Source organism: Heteronotia binoei, chromosome 1 (genome assembly GCF_032191835.1).
Source record: "Heteronotia binoei isolate CCM8104 ecotype False Entrance Well chromosome 1, APGP_CSIRO_Hbin_v1, whole genome shotgun sequence".
Classification (NCBI taxonomy): Eukaryota; Metazoa; Chordata; class Lepidosauria; order Squamata; family Gekkonidae; genus Heteronotia; species Heteronotia binoei.
The window spans coordinates 34,122,824-34,145,950 of NC_083223.1; the positions used below are offsets into that span (position 1 = coordinate 34,122,824).

Here is a 23,127-nt window from a genome sequence, read left to right on the forward strand (position 1 = left end):
CAGAATCTGTATGCCAAATCTCATTTTTAACATGTAGAAAGTATAATTTCTCTTGTTCAGAATTCCTAAAACTCAGCTTACTTTCTCAATAAACATTTTTATTTCCTCTCTTCCCTTATTCTGATACTAATATAATAAAAAACTAACTTTCTTGTAGTAGTTACTCTTTTGAAATCTTATATATTTCAAAGTGTCATTCATTTTGATCCCAAGGTTACACATACGGATAAGATACAGAACAATCACTATATTTATTTATTTTTTTAAAATACATTTTCATAATTTTCTCCAAAGCAAAAATTTAATGTTTTAAATGTCCCTATAGCATACTCACAGTATCAGGATTTTTTTTAAAAAAGATCTTCAACAAGGAACCCTTAGACATATTATTTTAATGCCAAAGATTCCTCTCTAAGCTTAGTAGTCATGGGATACAAAGATGGGTCTTTTATGAATTAACAATTGGCTAAGCAAAAGGAAACAGCGAGTAGAATAAACGGACAGTTCTTTCAACGGTGGGAGGTAAGAAGCAGTATTCCTCAAGAATCAGTACCAGGGCTGGAACTATTTAATTTGTTCATAAATTATCTGGAACTGGAGGTGAGCAGGGTAGTGGACTGGTCAGGTTTGTAGAGGACACAAAATTATTCACGATGGTGGAAATCAAGGCTGACTGTAGAGCTCCAGGAAGACCTCCACAGATTGGGTGAGTGGGCAACAATATGGCAAATTAAGGTCAATGTAGGTAAATGTAAGGTGATGTACATCACTGAACAACAACAAAATCCCTATTTCAAGTATATGTTAATAGTTTATGAACTTGATGACTGAGAGAGAAAGAGACCTTGGGGTTGTAGTGAATAGCTCATTGAAAGTTTCAACCCAGTTAAAAGGGCAAACTCTATGTTGGAGATTATTAGGGAAGGGACTGAAAATAAAAATGGCCAATATAATGTCCCTGTATAGATGCATGGTGAGCCTTCATTTGGAATGCTCTGGGCAGTTTTGCTCATTTATCTAAAGGGACGTGGCAGAGCTAGAAAAATAAAGGAGATGGCAATCAAGATGATGAAGGGCCCCATTCCTATGAGGAAAGACTGAAGAGTCTATGACTTTTCCATTTCAAAAGCAGACGCTATGGGGGGCATGATATATGTTTGTAAAATTATACATTGGGTAGAAAGAATGGACAGAGGCAATTTTTTTTCCTCCTCAAAAACTCAAGGCCATCCAATGAAGCTGATGGGCAGTAGATTTGGAACAGACAAAAGGAAATATTTCTTTATCCAATGAAGGATTAAAATATGGAATTAGGTGCTAGTGGGTGTAGCATTGGCTACAGGCACAAGACAGTTTTACAAGGGGATTAGACAGATGCATGGAGGACAAGTCTATCAGTAGCTACTAGAAATGGTAATTAAAGTAAACCTCTGACTACCAGTGCCAGGATGGAATACTGGGGAAGGCTTCAGGCCCTGTTATTGGCTCTCCAGAGTAATTGGATGGTTTCTGTTGTAAATCAGGATGCTGGACTAGATGGACCACAGGCAGGGGGGAGGAAGAGGAGGATGAATTTATATCCTGCCCTTCACTTGAAGTCTTACAGCAGCTTACAATCTCCTTCTCCTTCCCTTCCCTTCCCCACAACAGATACCCTGTGAGGTAGGAGGAACTTGTGACTGACTCAAGGTCACATCAGCAGGTGCATGGGGAGGAGCAGGGAATCAAACCTGGTTCTCCCAGATTAGACTCTGGGACCTACTCTCTTAGATTCTGTCCTTGTGACCATACATCCATTGAAACAGTCCCTTGGTGTTTTGCTCCACTGTTTGTTATATTCACATTTTTGTAACTCACTACTGCATCCTATTGTGGAGAAATCAGGAAGCTGTTCGGATGCCTTAACAGTTTGTAGGCTCCTGAATGGTTATTCCCTGAAAGACCCTGAAATAGTAGCCAAGTCCATTTTTCTGGCCACCATAATACACCAAAGGATGTTGTAGCCATAGTTTTAATTGATAATGATGTTTCTGAATTTTAACTGTACCTTTTGTATTTTATGGGTAATTTTTATTTTGTATAACTTGGTAATCCTTTTATTCTGTATAACTGATTTTTTTATGCCAATAAAGGCTGATGATGATGATAACGCTTTTCTAATCTTGATAAATTCGTAGTTTGTTCATTCATAGTTCATTTGATTGCATGTTCCAGTCTTCACTTTTGTGATGTCTTATTAGTGCAGCTGGCAACAAAGCCCAAACACCACTACAGAAAACCAATCAGTTCAGTTAAAAAAAACAATAACTGAATTGTCTCTGATAACAGGCAGAGCAACATGGTTTCTTTCTGTCCATGCCTGACTTTCCATAGGCAATTTGGTTTGTTTGTTTGTTCACTTCAATGATGCATGAGGACTTCTCTGTTGTAGCAAATAAACCTTGCAGTCTTTTCTGAAGAAAACACAGAACTACCTACTAGGGATGAGCGTGAACCAGGAAAATAGTGGTTCATGTTGGTTCATAGTTCATTTGATTGCATGAACATTTCTGTTTCCCAAACTGGTTCTGGTTCATTTGGAAGTAGAACAAGTGCCCCCAGCTGGTTTGCTTGATTTGAGTTCAGGAGGTAGTAAGAATGGCCCCCAGTAGCTAGAGATACCAAATTCACAGCAAGTCTTCAGCTGACTCTGCTCTACTTACTCTCCAAGTTTGGTGAGAATTGGATTTTTGGGGGGCAGGTGAGTTACAACCCCCCAAATCATATGCCACCAGGAAATTGCTCTCCTAAGAGTGTGTAGGGCTGCCCTTGTTCAAGCTACAGGCATCCAAATCACAGAGGGAGATCCTAGGATCCAAAGTCCAAAGGGGGAGGGGCTGTGTTGACACTCTCACTGCAAGTTAAAGACTTCCTTGGGACGACCTGCCCTCCAAGTTGAGTATGGAATGGATTGGCTTTGGGGGGGGGGGGGAAACCCTAGTAATGACAGGGGAGGCAGTGTTGTGTGTTCAGAACCACAGCACACTACAGCAAGGTCTCCTTTTGAGAAAAAAAAAGCTACAGCAAAGCAAATAAATAAAGAGGAACACCTTCCCAGCCAGGAGAGGTGTTTATAAAATTGTCCTACAGAGGGAAAAGTCTCCCACTCCAAATCCTCCCCTGCAGCAAGTGTCTCTCACTAACTAACGCTCTCTCTCTAACGCTGTCCTATTCCTGCTGCAAAGTGAAAGCAGCTGATTTGGGGTGTGGCATATATACAAATCTGCTTCCATAGAGAATAGGAGCTCAGTGGCTGGCTCCCACAGAGAGCCAGTTTGGTGTAGTGGTTAAGTGTGAGGACTCTTATCTGGGAGAACCGGGTTTGATTCCCCATTCCTCCACTTGCAGAGTCCTCTCAGCCCCACCCACCTCACAGGGTGTCTGTTGTGGGGGAAGAAGATAAAGGAGACTGTGAGCCGCTCTGAGACTCTGAGTGAAGTGCGGGATATAAATCCAATATCATCTTCTTCTTCTTCCCAGAGCTGCCAATCAAGCTATAGTCAACTGCTATGGCTGTTTCTAGGGCTCTTCCCCAGTACTGCCTAGGAATTGCTTGAACTGGCACCAGGCTGTATGCAAAACAAACAGCAAAAATGAACTATCTAAATCACCACAGAAGAAAAGTGGTTTGTTTTTTGGTTTAGGTAAAATGTGATCAAATGAACTAATTTGAAATGCACCATGACCAGTTTATGCTTGAATAATGGTTGGTTGTTTGGTTCATGACCATCCCCCCTACTACCTACTACTGTAGCAAATGTCTCACCTGCAAAATTCTTTTTCAGAGCAACTCCATCCATAACCACATCTTTCTGAGTATACTGAAAGAAGGATGTATTGCTTAGGATTGCACTGTTAGTAGTTCTGATATCCTCCCATCAAAATCCTGCTGTTAGGGTCCTCCTACCATTTTAGATGTACCAACACCTTCTTTGTTTTCCTGTATCACCCCAAAAGAACAGATATGTGTACAGTAACTACAAGGCTGGACATTATATTAACTGGAATGCTTCTCCCATTTTTTTTTTTTTAGGGGAAAACAACCATCTAAAACAAGCTCTTTGAATGACAAATGCAGTTTGCTGATACATTCTAGTTTGAAGCTAATGTTCTCTTCCTACACTTCCTTTAACAAGGTTGTATCTTTTTACAAAATGACATAACAACAGATGCTAAGCACACACATTTTAGAGATACTTTAGAGAGGTACTGGAAACTGCATCACATGGAGAACGACACATCATTAAATCAAACTGAGTGGAATTTATCCCTTAATATTTTGTTCAGTATATCATAGTCTCTTCCTTCCCCACAGCAAATCCCCCATACATACTCTCTTGTAGGAGGAATTCTATGTCCCCCACCTTCCCTTAAGATCTGTTACTTAAATTATCTTTTCTCCACTCTTCTTAAGTATCTGCTTCATATTATAAATGCAAGAAAAAGCCAGTTTAAAGCCAAAGAACTGTATTCCTCATGCTACCAGGGATTCAACTTCATTAAGAAACTTCAAAACAAACGTCACCCTTTAATTATTATCTCCTTAATAAAATATGTTGATATGTTGACTCCATTTATGAATGAGAACACAACACCAGCACATATGGGTCTGCGTATAAAGTGCCATCAAGGTTTAGCTGACTTATGAAGACACCAGGCAAGGGGTTTTTCAAGGCACTCCCTTCCTCTGCAGAATCATTCTTGCTGGTCTCTCTTCCAAGTACCAACCCTCTTTAGGCTTCTGAGTTGACCATATCAGGATATACCATGCTGCTTTCCCTCCCCCAGCAAATATCGAATCCAACTCCATGGTAAAGCATGCAAACTGGGATCAGAACTGATCTCTCCCATCCCATCCCTTCCCTTCTCACTGCAGACCAATTCCCTGCCAGAAGCTTCTCCTGAGAATCACGGCACAGTCAAGATCAAAGCTGGATGCAGCATGGTGGGGCTGAAGCTCTATGAAAAATAAAATCAATAGGAAGTAGCCCTCTTGTATGAACCCTTTACTTAACAGAACAAGAACTTGCACAAAGGATGGAGGTTCCATGAATCACCCCTCAAGCCCCCCCATATACCACATCCCATGCTCTTCTCAAGGGTCCCCCAATCTCAAATGCAGCTTGGAAAAGTGTTGCAGGAGATGGAAACAGGAGAGATCCATTCTATGTGCGCCTTAAGTTCCTGACTCAAAGGATTCAACCCAGAATCTTTCACATTTTCTGCAATAAAAGAGGGGAAATATGAACATGCCTGGAACATACCCTCATAAGAACTGCATCTGATAATTCTAAAAAAAATCTGCATACTAGAGCCTACATAATTTTTGAAAAATAAAAAATAAAAAAATGGAGAATACCAAGACCATTTAAACAGACAATTTTTAGGACCAAGACACTGGACACACTAAGTGTATTAGCATTTCCATTATTTCCATTCCACTACCACAACAACACATTAAAATCAAAGCATATTTTTACCTATATGAGGCATACAATGAAGTATTAAAGCCTTGAATATGCACCAATTTGTAAATTTTATCAAATGGGAACAATATGCTCAGGCTTACTATTAAACAGAGAGTACTCCATTAAACTTTCCAAAAGTTTGCAATGTTGTCTTTTGTGCCTTTCCAGGCATTAGTATTCGCTTTGCACTTTTGCATGCAAAAATGTTTTGATATTCATTCCTCATTATCAATATTTTAACCTACAGAAGTGTTTTTCTAGATTAATCCCCAACGTTGTTTAACTTTATCACTTCACATTCGTCTTCTCTGAAAGTTTTATTAGAAGGTTTCTTTGATAAACCGCTATAATCCTTGGCTGCTGCACCAGTGCAAGATCTATAAACAATACCCAGAGGGGGGGGGGTTGCATCAATGAAACACTTTGAGGATTGGGTGCAACAAATGACACTGGTTCAGCTACGGGATTTTGAAACTACTGAACATACTTTATTGCCTATTATAATAAGTAAATTCAGTCCAGCACATAAGCAAGATTTTAGAAAACAAAAGCCTTAGCTTCTGTTACTGGAAGTGACAAAGGATAGCTCTAGGAACTGCCGGAAACACTATAGTAAAACACTTCTGCTGCTGCCACTTGGAGCAGTGATGGGCAATGGGATCTGAGAGTGGGGGATTGGCAGCCCTAGCCACCCCCATAATTTCCCAGCTCAAATGCTTTTAGAAGAGCAAGAAACAAAATGGAAAAGCAAAAGCAGACAGCATGGAGAGGAGAGCTCAACTCAGGGGAAATACAAGGGATTTTCTCAAAACCTAAAAGGTTGATGGTCCTAATCACTCCCTCACACTTATTTTTTTAATTTTAATTTTTTTTTTTAGTTGTTGGCATTGCCTCAGGCTTTCTGTGGGCAACTTTCCAAGGCCTGGGCTGGCATTCAGAGAGGCCTTTAAAGAGAATGAGTTATACACAGAAGCCTGGGATTTCAATGTGTCATACTGACATTACACTAGATTCAAGATGAAAGGAACTGCTCAAGGGATCAGTAAATCTAGATAGACAGTGCCCTGCTCAAACAAATTAGCCCATATGTCCTAATCTCCTTCCCAAAAAGTAGCCAGGAAAAGTTCCTTCAGAAATTCTTCCATGGCCCCAAATAAGTTAAAATTAAAATATTCTTGCACTATGGATTGATTTATTAAGCTTTTCCTGCCTCTGGCAAGATGTCCCATAACTCAGCTACACTGTAGACTGGATCTAATTCAGCTGAAATATACTCTGTAGCTCCTCCTGACTTTACTCCACCGCTTGTCATTTTTCTGCTGCATTACAAACTTAATACGACATGCTGGCACTGCCTGATCCTCTCTTTTGAGGAATTTCAGTCTATATTGTCAAAGTTCCTTGTTTGTGACCACCCCATATGCTAAACGTAACAAATGCATCTTGTCTTTCCTTTCACACGCTCATCCCACAAGACCAGACCAAGGATCAAGTAGCCCTAGCAGTCCTTTCTCATTGGTGCCCAACCAGAGATTTCCAAGAAATCCAGATGCAGAGCATGGAAGTATCAAAGCTTATAACCATTGAGGCTCTAATATCCTGCCTCACAGTTATTGATAGATCCAGGTTCCATGAATTTGTCCAATCTTCTTTCACATATATTAGCACATCTTATTATGTGATGGTAAAATAACATCATTGTCAGTCATGATTCTACTGTTCATCAGTTTCAACAGGTGACTCTAATTTATACTGTTTTTGTCTATCCTGGTTCTATTGTTCATCAATTTCCAATTTCTGTCAATGATTCTGAGGTCCTATCTTATATATAAAAAAAACCCGCCAGCAACTCTCAAAATTTGGAAGTGCATGTTGAAACAAAAAGCAAAACACATAACCTTACAACCTCGTCAACACATAACCTTACAAAAACCAATAGTTTCCATAACACAACTGTTTTAAATCTGATTTACAGGTAAATCTACTGTTTTGTCCTCTATTTTAACAATAGTCTGTAAAACATAAAAACAAATGGAATTTTAAAAAATTTAAGATATTGTTTCAAAAGGTTTCCTTTGCTTTGAGTATTTTCAAAAAGGACCAAAAGTCTATTACGGAGATCTTCCTACAGGGAAAAATCATCACAAAGAAAAGTCACAAACTCCCCTGTTTTTAGATTTCCCTTACACTGCATACTTTGCACTCCTTTATATCCTTCCAGCACTTAATAGCACAAGAGCAGTATCTACTTTCAGAAAACAAAACGTCCAAATAATCCAGAGAAAGAAAGAAAACATCTAAAATGAAACTTTGAAAATTATGAGATAGTCTTCTAAGGATAACAGGAAAGCAAGCTCAGTACAAAATAAGCTCAATAATACCTAAAATATAAACCATTGAATGAACAAACGGATTTTTTTTTTTGTTTGGTAGACTGAAGCTTGTGGCTTTAACATCTACAGTCATCATCAGTTTTACTCCCAGGTGTGTGTCAATTTGCTGTTAACTGCAGATATTCATCCACAGATAATTACCTTTTTATTGATCTTGCTACCCTCTTATTTTTAGTCAAATACAGAGGGGAAAAAATAGCATTGATCTTATCATCTGGTTATTTTTGATTTGACCTGAAAGACGATGCCTGAAGAACAACAGGGTCAATGCCAACCACCCAAATGAATTAATACCAGAGCTCAATTGCAAAATTAAGCATTAATCCAAAGCATTCTTCCAGTGCAATCATGCTTGCTTGCTGCCCCATTTCTCTTACTTTAAAGGTCAATGCTATTCCTATATCTTCCTTTTGAAATAGTTACTAGCATAGGCATTTAAAAAAATAATCTAAACTTTATGGGGAGGGCATGTGGGTGTTTAAAAGTTTCCACAGGGATCATCTAAGAAGAAAGAAGTAAAAGCTACCAGCCATGTGAGGCTTTTCAGTTTTCATCTCTTTCCATTGTACTGAAGGGTGCTCAGCAACGTTCATGGTCATTTAGCCTTTATTCAGAAGCTTAAATGTTACATCCCAGGCTTGAAAACCTTACAGTTTTTCTGAATGAGTTTACTGAGAACTGTGCTGGACTGAGCAAGGCACCAAAAGGATTGCTAAACAGACCACAACAGGGTGGATCGAACCCACCTCTAAGCAGTTTTCCTTAAGCCTAGGGAGCCTTTGTTGAACTTAAGTAGCTCTTGTGTCTCCTTCCAACTCACCACAGAAGGAAATATTTTAATGAACAATCACACTTTGCTCAATGGAGTGGCAGGACAGGTACAGGATCCATCTCAGTGTATCCACAACACAGGATGCAGGGTAGGGGTACTGTCTTCAGCATATCCCTTAGAATATCTTCCCTCGAGGACACAGTCACTGAGCATGTGGAATACCAAAGCAGACTGATATTCTCCTTCCCCTCTATCCCAAGCCCAGGGGGCTAGTTTTCTATTCACTGTCTCTGCTACAACATCACTATGATTGTTAGATGTTCTACACTATTCAACAACTTATAATATTGTTATCCTAGGAGCACCTTTTATTTAGCAAGGTTTTACAATAATCTCTCCTTAGCTTCAACAGGTCTTCCAGCAATACACACTGGGAATAACAATTAATAATTTGCATTTACATTATACAAAATTGCACTTACATGGGACCAGCATATCTAATGGACCATCTTTCCCTGTATAAACCCCGAAGAGCCTTGTGCTCCACTGATCAACACCTACTGGTTATCCTGGGCCCAAAGAATGTCCACTTAGCCTCAACCAGGGCCGGGGCCTTTTCTGTCCTGGTCCCCACCTGGTGGAACACGCTGTCACCTGAGATCAGGGCCCTGTGGAGCTTACTGCAATTCAGCAAGGCCTGTGAAATGGAGCTGTTCTGCCAGGTCTTTGGCTGAAGCGGTAGACACCTGAGCATTTGGCCTCTCTGCATAGATGTTGCCCTGACCATCCACCCCATGAGGAGTCCTCATATGACATGAGTTGGTGTGACTCTTGTACCATCTGCCCAGCTTGGGAGGGGGAGACTCTGAATTATTATATTTATTTTCCATATTTTAATAATTTAACTGTCTGATCTGTTTTTAATGATTCTGTATTAACTGGCTTTTAATGTCCATGCAACTTGATGTTACTGATCTGAAGACCACAAAGCACCATACAAGTGCAAAAAGCACTTATGTTCAAAGCACTTTTACATTCTCTCATTAATCATTAAAACAAATCTGAAAAAGGAGATAAAATGTTATCCCTGTACTGAAAACAGGGCATGAAAGCTGAGATTTTTGTGATGTCCTAAGGTCATCTAGTGAATTCACAGCTGATGCAACACTTGAATGGGATATTTCCTAGTTACCACGTCACCTCTACATTATATGATTTTGTCCTTCCTGTACTTCAGATTGCACATTACTTGCCCACTGGTAATTCAGAATTGACTGGCAATGACTTATAGCTCTCACGCAGCAATGCTAAAAGCTTCTTAAAAATTACATCCAATATTAAAATGTACCCTTGGCTAAAACACCTGTGTGTGTATGTTTATCAAGTTGATTCTCTCAATTGTCTTGAAAATTTGCTCACAAGTAATATTTCGACCAGTTCACATCTGCACAACAGCAGCTTCAGCATGGCAGTCAAATAACTAATGACTGTGCATGCTGAATTACTGTACCCCAGGTCATTGGGGGATGTTTTTTAAGAGCAACTAAGTTTGGTTCTTCTTATGCCAGGGATTCCAACTTTTTTGAAGAAGAATTTATAATTTTATTGAACAAGAAAAGAAAAATAAACATAAACAAGTAGGCAAATGTACATTACAGAGTTACAAGCATACCAGCAAAACAGGGGAAGGAAGAAAAAAAAACAAAAAAAAAACCCCGCACAATGTAACAAAACAAAACAAGAAAAACACAAAAGTACAACCATAATACAAACCCACTCACACTAAGGGATGGAGAGGATCAGGTAAATTTCTATTACTCCGTGTCAAAACCTATACTTTTCACCCAGCTATAAACGGGATCCCATTCCTCTTGACATTTTTGCACGTTACCATCTCTTAATCTTGTGGATAATAAATCTGATTCCAACTTTTTTGAGCATGTGGGCACATTTGGGATTCTGACACCGCATTATGGGCAAAGCAATAAAATGGCTGTCACAAGAGGCTCATCCAGCCACAAAATGACTGCCACAGCTTAACTTCAGTAACACAGTGTAGACCCTTGTACTGTGGTGGCAGCTGCTGCCAAAGCAATATTTTAAAAAGTCTGCACATGCAACCAAATCTCAAATAGCCAATCAAAAGATTTGCTGGGCAAAAGCCCTACCTTCCCCCACCCACTTCCTAAAAACACTTGGTGGGCACTAGAAGTGGTGTTGCCCAACACCATGTCTCCCACAGGCACCACACTGGGGAACCCAATTTTATGCCAACACTTCATTGGTAGCATTCATTGGTCAGCACCATTCCTCTCTCCCTTCCTCCACTATTGCTTTTCCTTTTCTTATTGTCTTCGGTTATTGTTATCTTATCATCCTTCTCATTATCTTATATTCTAATAGCAATCAGGATATCTTTGGATACTTAAATCCAGTGACTGAAGTTGTGAATAGACAAGACAGAGCTTTCTAAGACCTAACCCCCCCCCCCCCCCCCGAGGTTTGCAGAAAAATATGAAACCTTAAACAAACAAACAAACCACTGGGCAACATTAAAAAGCTAAAAATGACAGAAAGGTTTAAAAACCAGATTCCCCCCCCCAGTGGTTGCTGTCAGGTAACCACAGTATTTCAAGCTCAGTCCTATCAGTAAAAGACAGGGGGAGGGGACAGGACCCTTTCCAGGTCTATTTTGGCCTTTGAGGAAGGGATTCTTCAGGTCAGGCCTGAGAAAGGTTGCCAGCTCCAGGTTGGGAAAGTCCTAGAGATTCTGTGGTGAAATCTAAGGAGGACAAGGTTTGGATAAGCTAGAGGCTCCCGCTAGATATAATGCCACAGAGTCCTGCTTTATGTTGTCTATGTTGTCTAAAGTTCAGCTGTAATTCTGGGGAGCAGGAAGGGAGGGCAAGAAGTGGACACAGCAGGTCTTCATGCTCTCGCAGACAGCTGGCTGCAAAAGTAGGAAGACCTGACCTGCAGGATAGGAGAGTGAGAGGGGGCGAGTCTTCGTGCTTCTTGCAGCTGGCCGGCAGCAAAAGCAGGAAGACCTGGCCTGCTGGCCTCACCTCTCTCTCCATTCCTGCTCGGTCATAAGAACATAAGAGAAGCCATGTTGGATCAGGCCAATGGCCCATCCAGTCCAACACTCTGTATCACACAGTGGCCAAAAATTTATATATACACATACATACATACACACTCACACACACACACTGTGGCTAATAGCCACTGATGGACCTCTGCTCCATATTTTTATCTAACCCCCTCTTGAAGCTGGCTGTGCTTGTAGCCGCCACCACCTCCTGTGGCAGTGAATTCCACATGTTAATCATCCTTTGGGTGAAGAAGTACTTCCTTCTATCCATTTTAACCTGACTGCTCAGCAATTTCATTGAATACCCATGAGTTCTTGTATTGTGAGAAAGGGAGAAAAGTACTTCTCTACTTTCTCCATCCCATGAAAATCTTGTAAACCTCTATCATGTCACCCCGCAGTCAACGTTTCTCCAAGCTAAAGAGCCCCAAGCGTTTTAACCTTTCTTCATAGGGAAAGTGTTCCAAACCTTTAATCATTCTAGTTGCCCTTTTCTGTACTTTTTCCAATGCTATAATATCCTTTTTGAGGTGCGGTGACCAGAATTGTACACAGTATTCCAAATGAGACCGCACCATCGATTTATACAGCGGCATTATGATACTGGCTGATTTGTTTTCAATTCCCTTCCTAATAATTCCCAGCATGGCGTTGGCCTTTTTTATTGCAATCGCACACTATCTTGACATTTTCAGTGAGTTATCTACCACAACCCCAAGATCTCTCTCTTGGTCAGTCTCTGCCAGTTCACAATCCATCAACTTGTATTTGTAGTTGGGATTCTTGGCCCCAATGTGCATTACTTTGCACTTGGCCACACTGAACCTCATCTGCCACGTTGATTCCCACTCACCAAGCCTTAACAGATCCCTTTGGAGTGCCTCACAATTCTCTCTGGTTCTCACCACCCTGAACAATTTAGTGTCATCTACAAACTTGGCCACTTCACTGCTCACTCCCAACTCCAAATCATTTATGACCAAGTTAAAGAGCATGGGACCCAGTACTGAGCCTTGTGGCACCCCACTGCTTACCCACTGCGAAGACTGCCCATTTATACTCACTCTCTGCTTCCTATTAATTAGCCAGTTTTTGATCCACAAGAGGGCCTGTCCTTTTACTCCATGACTCTCGAGCTTACTAAGGAGCCTTTGATGAGGAATTTTATCAAAAACTTTCTGGAAGTCAAGGTAAAGAACATATATTGGGTCTCCTTTGTCCACATGTTTGTTCACCCCCTCAAAGAAATGTAACAGGTTAGTGAGGCAAGATCTTCCCTTACAGAACCCATGCTGAGTCTTCCTCAATAATTTGTGTTCATCAATGTGTCTACTCATTTTGTCCTTGATAATGGTTTCTACCAACTTTCCCGGTATTGAAGTCAGACTGACTGGCCTGTAATTTCCCGGATCTCCTCTGGAACCCTTTTTAACGATGGGGGTGACATTTGCTACCTTCCAGTCCTCAGGAACGGAGGCAGATTTCAATGAAAGATTACATATTTTTGTCAGGAGATCCGCAAATTCAACTTTGAGTTCTTTCAGAACTCTTGGATGTATGCCATCCGGACCTGGTGACTTATTAGTTTTTAATTCATCAAGCAGGATGGAAGAGCAAGAGGCAGTGGGTCTTCTTTTTGCAGCTGGCTTTGAAGCTGGTTATGAAAGCAGGAAGATCTGACCCAGGAAGCCACCTGTCAAGGGCACAGACAGGATTTTTTTAGGTCAGGGGCTAAAAATCCCATCCAAAAAAATCCTAGCTACACCCCTGCTGGCAGTTCCCTCTGGGTGACTTGATACCATCTGACTTACACAACTCACTTAGGCCTGGCAGCTTGCTACTGTTCAACAGCAGCCACCCTGTGAAAGCCAGTGTGGTCCAGCAGTTAGAGCTTCAGAGTAGGGTTTGCAAGACCCAAGTTCAGATGCCCATCTTACTGTGGAAGCTGATTGGTGATTCTGGACCAGTCATATACTTCCAAACTAACCTACTGTTGTGCAGATAAAAAGAAGGAGAGAATAATGTGAGCTGCTTTGATCCCCACTATGGAGAAAGACTGTAATTTTCCTCATCAGAGGCTGCGGTGGAAGAGGGAGTAGATGGAAAGTAGAAGACAGAGGGTCAGATGAAGTTAGGTCAGCTGTCAAGTGGGAAGGAAATATGCTTGCCAACTCCAGGTTGGGAAATTCCTTGATATCTATTGAGAGGAGAACAGGAAGGGTAGGGTTTGAGGAGTGGAGCTATCTCAGAAGGGCATAATACCATAGTCTCCACCCTCCAAAGCAGCCATTTCCTCAAGGGGAACTTGCCAACATCCAAGTGAGGGCTGGAGATAACCTGGAATTAAAATTGATCTCCGGATGACAGAGGTTAGTTCCCCTGGAAAAAGTGACTGCTTTGGAGGGAGGACTCTATAGCATTTTACTCTGTTTAGGCTGCTTCCCTCCCAAAGCTCCTGGAATTTCCCAACCTGGAGCTGGCAACTCTAAGGAGAACTGATCTGAAAGAGAAGGCGATGGGGTGGGGTACAGAAAGATAGAGGAAGTGACAGGCATGGCAGAGAGGTAGTAAGAAAGGGAGTGGCAAGAGGGAGAAAGTGAGAGACCCAGAGAAGTAGGAGGAGGGAGGAATCAAAAGTGGTGGAATGGGATAGCCACTCCTCCAAGTTTCTTGAAGGCCCTCCTTTCTTGCTCTCTATAATCCAAAGGTGCAAACTTTTATGGATCATCTTCAAGACACTGTGAGCACTCTTAAAGTACAGCTGCAAGCAAAGTTATACCCTTAAAGTCAATAAACTTAGAAGAGTGTAAGTTCTATTTACAACTGAACTATCAGTGTATCTAGATGAGTACATCTCCAAGGCTATGGACCTGAAATATTAATCAATGAAAGCTTCCTTAGCCATGGAAGTACAACTCTTTGGGGAATACAGACAAAAAACTCCTGGCCATGGAGAGCTCATTTGTAGTTAGAAGACAACCTATTTTGCAATCTATTGTGGGCAAAAAATAGGGTGGGGAGGAGATAGCCATGACAAAGCAGAATGAGAACATGCATGCCCCGATTCAGAGTCAGAGAAGAGTTTATTACAATCCATGACCTAAATGCAAAAAATGCCCCAATTCCCATCTGGATAGTTTGCCTGCCCTTTCAGTAAAGGAGCACCAGATTGGGCAGGTATAAGGAGGAAATACCTCTCATCTTACTGTGAAATGTAGATGTTTTATACACTTACAGAACATGGCAAAGAGCAGACAAGGAAAGCCACAGTACAGCAGTATGAGAATGTGCATGTTCAATCATCTTATTTGTACAACGGATAGCACATGCAAACAATTAGAATATAAACTATTTATCTCCCAACTTATCTAATAGATTCAAGTTAGATAAATGAAATCACAAAAGCAAGGGAAATGCTCAACTCCTCAGTGGCCACGTAAGCATTTCTAGGGAGAAAGTGCAACCTCCCGATACTGACCTACAACCAGTAGCGTGCCTGTAATTCACGTTATATGCTATTTTTTGCTTTCACTAATCATTTACACAGCAAATTACTGTCAAGTAGTACGGGAAAAGACTTGGAGGTAATGCCTGTACCAATGCAGAATTCTTAAATATCTCTTAAAAGCTTAAATTATCCATTCTTCGGTCACTGAATTCAGACCATGCCAAACCAGGACTAATGAAGTCTGGTATCTGAAATGATAAATCATAGTTACTGCCACCATTCCACCTCTGAAGACCACTGCAACATGATGTGAGGGAATTTATGAAGCTGAGCACTGAAAGGACAGAAAACTAAAAAGCAAAACAGTTTGCCTGCTGCATGTCTACTTCAAATCATTGTCCATCATTGTATGTGTCTGCAGCCTTAGCCTAGAACTCAAACCATGGTTTGTTGTTATGGTGACATGCTATGTAAATTCCAAATCACAGAGAACCAAATCAGATGTCATGACAAACTGAACAGTTAGGAATTAGGAAGTTTTCAGTATCCAGAATGTACATGAGTACAGGAACTTGAGGACTTCTAAGGGTCATCTGGGTAGCAAACCACCATGACTTGTCATTAAGTCTGAACAGTGCAAATAATGACTTGAAGTGGTATTTGAACTGTGCCTGTGCATCATGTATACTGACTGTCTACATTTCCAAATTTGCATCAAGATTTTAGTTGGTATATTTCTGTCCAGGGTTTCCCAAAGTTTTACCCTCTCCTGTCTTTCCAACAGTAATATTACCAAACTAGTATCAGCTGGAACAGTTGTTCCATACGGGCCTTGAATTCAGCAGGAGCTCACAGGAGCATGGCTCCTGAACATTTCTGTCCCCCCCTCCTCCCCATCTACCTTGTCCATTGAACAGTAGATGGAGCTGCACAACAATAAACAGGTTGCTTACCTGTAAATGATGATCTTCGAGTGGTCATCTGTGCAGTCACACACATGGGTCTTGCCGCAGGCAACGGATCCATACCTCGGAGCTCCAATAGCTCGCCTATAGCGTCTTTTGGCGCGCTTTCCTCCCGCCCTGGGGAGCAGGCAGCGACTGCGCATGCCTGGAGCGGGGGGAGAGCGCCCATTCCACTCAGTTTCTTCCAGCGGCCGTTGGCACTGACACTATACAAGGTTAAGCAACAATTACAAGAGGCCAGCAGCGGGGAAGGCTGGGTGGGCGTGTGTGACTGCACAGATGACCACTCGAAGATCATCAGTTACAGGTAAGCAACCTGTTTATCTTCTTCGTGGTTTCTGTGCAGTCCCACACATGGGTGACTAGCCAGCTAAATGTCCTGGAGGAGGGTGCTGGTAAAAGAAGAAAGTTAGTCACATTATATTATGCAACATAGAGATGGAAGCGGATGCACTCACCCCTGACTTCAGTGGAAGATGGATCTGAGGACCGCTTGACCGAAGGAGGCATCACGTCTCGCACGAACGTCTAAAGCATAATGGAAGACGAACGTGGATGGTGAGGACCATGATGCAGCCGCACAAATGTCCTCTAGGGAGACGCCTTGCAGGAAAGCCGAAGACGTCGAGACCGCTCTAGTAGAGTGGGCCTTAAGACCTTCGGGCAGAGGCTGTTTAGCCAGTTCGTAACACAACCTGATGGCACTAACTACCCATTTAGATAGTCTCTGGGTAGAGATTTTGTGTCCTCTGTGAGGATTTCCGTAGGCCACAAACAGATTAGGGTCCTTACGGAAAGGTTGTGTACGATCAAGGTAGAAAGATAAAGCCCTTCTAACGTCCAGAGAATGCAGGGCTCGTTGTCCCTGGTCGGATGGGTTGGAGAAAAACGTTGGTAGAGAAGTTGAAGTCGATAAGTGGAACTGGGAGACAACCTTAGGAAGAAACGCAGGGTCCGGTCGCAGAACAACTTTGTCCTTGTGGAAAATGGTGTAGGGAGGATCGTGGCGGAAGGCGCATAAGTCACTTGCCCGTTTGCCTGAGGTAAGGGCTACCAGCAATGCTGTCTTCCAGGAAAGAAGGTTAAGGTCTATGGTAGCCATAGGTTCAAAGGGAACTTTCATCAAGCAGGAAAGGACTAGTGATAAACTCCAAGTCGGGACGAAGGGCTTAACAGGTGGATTGAGGTGCAACATGCCCTTAAGAAAGGACTTAGACAAGGGATGGGAGAACACCGTTTTGCCATCAACAGGGTTATGGAACGCAGAAACTGCAGGTAGGTGAACTTTTAAGGAGGAATAGCAGAGTCCTGATTTCTGTAGAGATAGTAGATAATCCAGGATCAGGTTAAGGGGTGCTGATTCTGGCTGCAGATGATTAGATGTCGCGAATGAGCAGAAGCGCTTCCATTTGCGTTGGTACGAAAGTCTAGTGGAAGGCTTCCTTGCGTTGAGGATGATGTTGGCTACCTCTGTAGAGAGGCAGGCGGATGTATTCTCCAGGCTGCCAAGGCCAGAACCCGAGGGTTGTGATGTAGCACCTGACCACTGGCCTGGGATAAAAGGTCGCCCACAGGAGGAAGGCGGCGGTAAGTGTGGCGGGACATTTGTAGAAGCCTCGTGAACCACGGTTGCCGAGGCCACCATGGAGCAATGAGGATGCAGTCCGTGCCATCTCGTGCTATCTTTACCAACACCCGTGTCGGAAGGGGGGTTGGTGGGAAGAAGTAGTGAAGAGGACCTGTCCAGCTGTGTAGGAAGGCGTCGTTGCCCCTCCTGGAATAAAATCGAGGACATTTGGCATTGTCCCTGGAAGCAAAGACATTCACCTTGGGCGTTCCGAAGCATCGGAAGATACGACGAAGGTAGGTCGGATTGATGGACCATTCGTGGTCGTCTATGCGAACCCTGCTGAGGGAGTCGGCCAGAACATTCTCCACACCCGGGAGGTGAATGGCGGTCATGTAGATGTTGTGCTTGACACACCATTCCCAGAGCAGTACGGCTATATGGCACAGCCGGAGGGATCTGGTGCCTCCCTGCTTGTTTATGTAGTAAACTGTTGCCATATTGTCCGTGGAGATCTGAACGTGCCGGCCCCTTATCAGTGGGAGGAACGATTGGAGGGCCCTGTGCACAGCAATCAGTTCTAAGCAGTTTATGTGCATGGCCCTCTCGGGGGGAGTCCAAAGCCCCCTGACGGTCTTGTCCTCTAAGTGGGCTCCCCATCCCCACTTGGAGGCGTCTGTTGTTACGATGGCCATCGGAGGAGTCGGTAGAAACGGCATGCCTGCGAGGAGATTGTTGGGTACAGTCCACCATGTGAGAGATAGAAGTGCTCTCTGCGGAACAGTGAGTAAAACGCTCTGCGGTTGCGCCTGGGGATGGTAGGCTCGTACAAACCAGAGCTGTAGTTGTCGCATCCGTAGCCTGGCAAAGAAAAGGACAGATGTTGTGGCGGCCATGAGGCCCAGCAGGCGTTGGATTGTGAATGCAGACTGACGAGGCTGTTGTTGAACTGACTTGGCTAAGGCAATGATAGTTAGTGCCCGATCCTCGGGGAGGAAAGCACGATGGAGAGAAGTGCGTAGAAGAGCCCCTATGAACTTGAGGTCCTGGGTAGGTGTGAGGTGAGATTTTGAAGCATTCACACGAAGGCCCAGGGAATTCAGAAGGGTGAGAGCTGTGTTGAGGTTGCTCTGCAGTTGATGTTGAGTCGGAGCTATGAAAAGTCGTCGATATATGGGAAGACTGGGATGTCCCGAATGCGAAGGGCAGCTGCCACCACTGCCATGCACTTGTTGAAAACGCGGGGTGCAGTGGAGAGGCCGAATGGCAGGGACACATATTGGAAGTGGTCCTGGCCCATGGCGAATCGCAGATACTTCCGATGTTGAGGTCGAATGGTCACATGGAAGTAAGCGTCCTGAAGATCTAGAGAAGCCATCCAGGAATTTCTGGGAATAAGGGGCAAGATGGACTGCAGGGAGATCATTCTGAACTTCCTGTATTCGATGTGCCTGTTCAGCTTCCGCAGATCCAGAATAGGGCGCTTGCCTCCATCCCTCTTGGGGACCAGGAAGTATCTCGAATAGAAGCCTGTCCCTCGATGTTGAGGAGGGACGGGTTCTATGGCATTTTTCTGGAGCAAGTCCAGGATTTCCTGATGGAGGAGTGAAGACGGGGGGGTAGCAATGAAGTAGTGGTGGCGAGGTGGAGAAATGAACTCGATTGCGTAACCTAGGCGCACGATGGTCAGCACCCAGGAGTCGGTTGTGATCGAGTTCCAAGTGGGAAGGAACGGAAGGAGACGTGTGTTGTAAGCAGGTGGAGTTTGGAGAGGAGGTGGGGTTTGGAGAGAGTCAAAGAGACTGCTTAGTCTGGAGGGAGGCTTTCTTAGTTTGTTGGGGCTTAGGTCTCTGCTGGAAATGAGGCTTTTGTTGTACACCCTTTCGCCTCCAGTAGTCACTTTGTTTTGGTGACCGTCGCCGTTTCTGAAATGAAGGTCTCCAAGTTTTCGATTGATTGAACTGTTGGGAGTTAGGTTGGGAAACTCCCTGGCGCTTGGCACGTTTGCGGCCGTCGTCAACAGAGGTTAGCACTTCGTCCGTGGACGCATGGAAGAGGCCTAGGCCGTCGAAGGGGAGATCCTCTATCTTCTGCTTGATGTCGGGCTGCAAGTTAGTAGAACGCAGCCAGGCATGACGGCGCAAGGCAACGGAAGAAGCGAAGACCCTCGAAGAACAAGAAACAGCATGTCGTACGGTGTTTATCTGCTGTTTGGAGACTCTGGATAATTCCGACACCAAGTTGGAGGCCGTTCTCTGAGAGGTTTCAGGGAGAGAAGGGATCAGGGGCGTAAATTGATTCGCTAGATTGAAGACATACGCAGAAAAATAAGCTAAGTAATTGTTGAGTTTAGAATTAGTAGAGGCCAGAGTGAATAACTTTCGTGCCAGGGTATCAAGTTTTCTCCCCTCGCGATCTGGTGGTGTAGGGTGTCGTGAGGGCTTGGCCTTAGTGGCAGAGTGAACTATAATAGAGTTGGGCGCTGGATGTGTCGCCAAGAATTTAGCATCCGGGGCATGTACTCTGTAGAGCGAGTCGAATCGTTTGGAAGTAGGTGGGACAGAGGCCGGCTTGTCCCAAGCCTCTCGCAAACCCTCAAGATGTACAGGTAGCATCGGGAGAAGTGACCCTGGTGGGAAGTCAGCCTGTACTAAGTCATGTACAATGTCTGAAACTTTAGGAGAGTCAGACGGCAAAGCAATTTTGAGAGCATCAGCCATCGTGGTGATGAGATTTAAATATGCTTTGGAAGCATCTGATGGCGAAAGGCGCAGCTGTGGTGCAGACTCTGAGGCAACAGAAGCAGGGTGGTCCTCTGAATCCGATGAAAGGGAGGATTCCCTATCGGAATGGGAGTCGTCTGCATTGGGAGAGTGGTGCGGTGCGATCGATTCCGAGGCCGAGGCCCGAAGCTTAGGAGCGTGAGAGTCCTGAGCCGGTCGAGGTGGAGAAATACGGATGGGAACCGTCGAGGCCTTGGGGGAGACGGTACCGGGTTTGTTGGGGTCCCGAGGGCGATCTGGGACTGGAGACGGTACCGAGTGCCGAAAGGGCAGGTAATCGGAGTCTCGAAGTTCGGAGAAGTCTCGGAGTCGATCGTCATCACGGGCTCGAGAAGAGTCTCGGGTTGGAGGGGGGTCTCGGAGCCGACCGTATGCACGGGTTCGCAGAGAATCGTATGCACGGGTTCGAGGAGAGTCGTTATAGCGGATCCGAGGGGTAATAACATCACGACCCAGCTCTTGATATCTGGAGCGGTGAGTACCCTCATAGGAAGGGGAACGGGAGAGGCGATGGCGAGACCTAACCCTTGGTGAAGGAGATCGCGACTGAGAAGAGTAGTCGTAGCGCGGACGAGATGGATAGTCGAGGTGCGGGCGCGCATACAGGTCATGACGGTCATAGTAGGCGGAGGAGCCGGAATCACGGCGTCTATGCGGGGAGCGAGAGCGAACCCGAGGAGGCAGAGGCGTCGGGGAGCGTGATCGAATCCGACGTGGCATGGACTGGTCCTCTGGAGAGCAAGAATGAAGTCGGTGAGTAGAGCTTTGGGTCGCTGACTCCCTATACCGGGGGGAAAGTGCGACATCTCGGAAGGATCCGAGTCGAAGTGAAGACTTTGCGTAATGTTGAGTAGGATCGGATGGGTCGGGCTCCAAAAAGTCAGACGGAACCACGCTGCGGACCGAGCGAGACTGGATTGGAATCACTTCTACGGCCGTAGAAGAGTGAGGAGTGAGCTGCGGCATGTCAGTAATCTGACGGGGCCGAGAGTTCTGAAGGGAGCAGGAGTTGAGCAGCCGTGGTTGCGACGTCCATGGTATCGGGAGCCGAAATCGAGGCCCGAGGCGGGTGCGAGGTCGGGTGCGACTCGTAAGACTTCCTCGGAGTCGAATCAGTCGCTGCAGAGTGACGCGGTCCTTTCGGCGCCAAATCTTCGGAGTCAGAGTGACGCGATTTTTTAGAAGACTTATGGCCGGTCCCGGCGTGCTTCGATATTTTCTTTACGGACTTGTGCGTCTGCTTTTGAGAGAGGGGCACGTCCGAAGTAGCCGAATCTCCCGCTCTAGGTGGGGGAGGCGGCGAGTCAGATGTGGGCATCGCCCTCAAAGACAGTTCAAGCAGAAAACTCCGGAGCCTTGCTGCACGATTCTTACGAGCCTGCTTCCCGAAATTAGCACAATGTGCGCAAGAATCGACCCGGTGGGCTTCCCCAAGGCAGAAGAGGCAATAGTTGTGGCCGTCAGTGGTGGGGATCTTAGCCCCACAGCGCCTGCACTTTTTGAACGTAACCTTCCCTTCCATGCGCTCCGGACAAGGGAGGGGAGGGAGGAAAAGAAAGGGGAAAGGAAAGCGCAGAAACGGACCTTTTTTTTTAAAAAAAAATTTAGGGACGAAAAATAGCAAGAGAAGTGAAGAATATGAAAAGGCGAGGTGAATACAATACCAGACGAAGAGAAGAATGAAGAAGAAAACGAGCTAAGGAGGAAACGCAGCGAGGTAGGTGATGTCCGGGCGGCGGTAGGGAAGAAACTCTCCCCCCGCTCCAGGCATGCGCAGTCGCTGCCTGCTCCCCAGGGCGGGAGGAAAGCGCGCCAAAAGACGCTATAGGCGAGCTATTGGAGCTCCGAGGTATGGATCCGTTGCCTGCGGCAAGACCCATGTGTGTGACTGCACAGAGACCACGAAGAAGATCCCTGGATTAGGAGAGCAGCCAGTCAGCCAGCCACCAGGAGCTTTGCCACACCCTCTCCCAGCAGCTGGCCCTCTTTCCCTCCAGAATGAATATACCATACAAATCATTATATTTATGTTACCTACTAAACTAAAATGTTATGGATACAAATATGATGACCAATACATAGTGTTATGGATACACACACACACACACACACATGAATGGCTAAGATACTTGTTACAAGATTGTGGACAGCTGATTCATAATAAGCAATGATAATACCCTTAAGAAAATCAGTATAGCCCATTACACCACCATAGTGGAAAATGTAATTGTCAGGGACTACCTGACAGTTTTCCCCATAGGAAACTGTATTATTATAACACCTTAATTAGTAATTTGGACAACTGCAACTGGAAACCAATAGCAGCATAAAAAATGAAGAGAAATATGTTCAGTTACAGAGAATGAGCTGAATACACTCAAATGAATTCCATATGCAGGGTAGGTTGCTTACGTACTCTAACATTAAGCTCGGTAGCAGGAACACCCAAAATTATACATTACTTATACATTAGTTACAAAGTTCTACATCAAAATGCCATAGGACTTTCTACAAGCCAAATGTAATGCAAAGATAGGTATAACATAGCTTTACGTACATTTGCACTCCTCTCAGTCAATCGTCTCCCTCAGGGATACA

General features: G+C 44.3%; 1 protein-coding gene across 1 annotated transcript in view; it reads right to left on the reverse strand.

Moving 5' to 3' along the window:
* KLHL29 (kelch like family member 29) overlaps positions 1–23,127 on the reverse strand; it is a 713,901-nt gene that overhangs the window by 486,541 nt on the left and 204,233 nt on the right. The gene's annotated exons all lie outside the window — the stretch shown is intronic.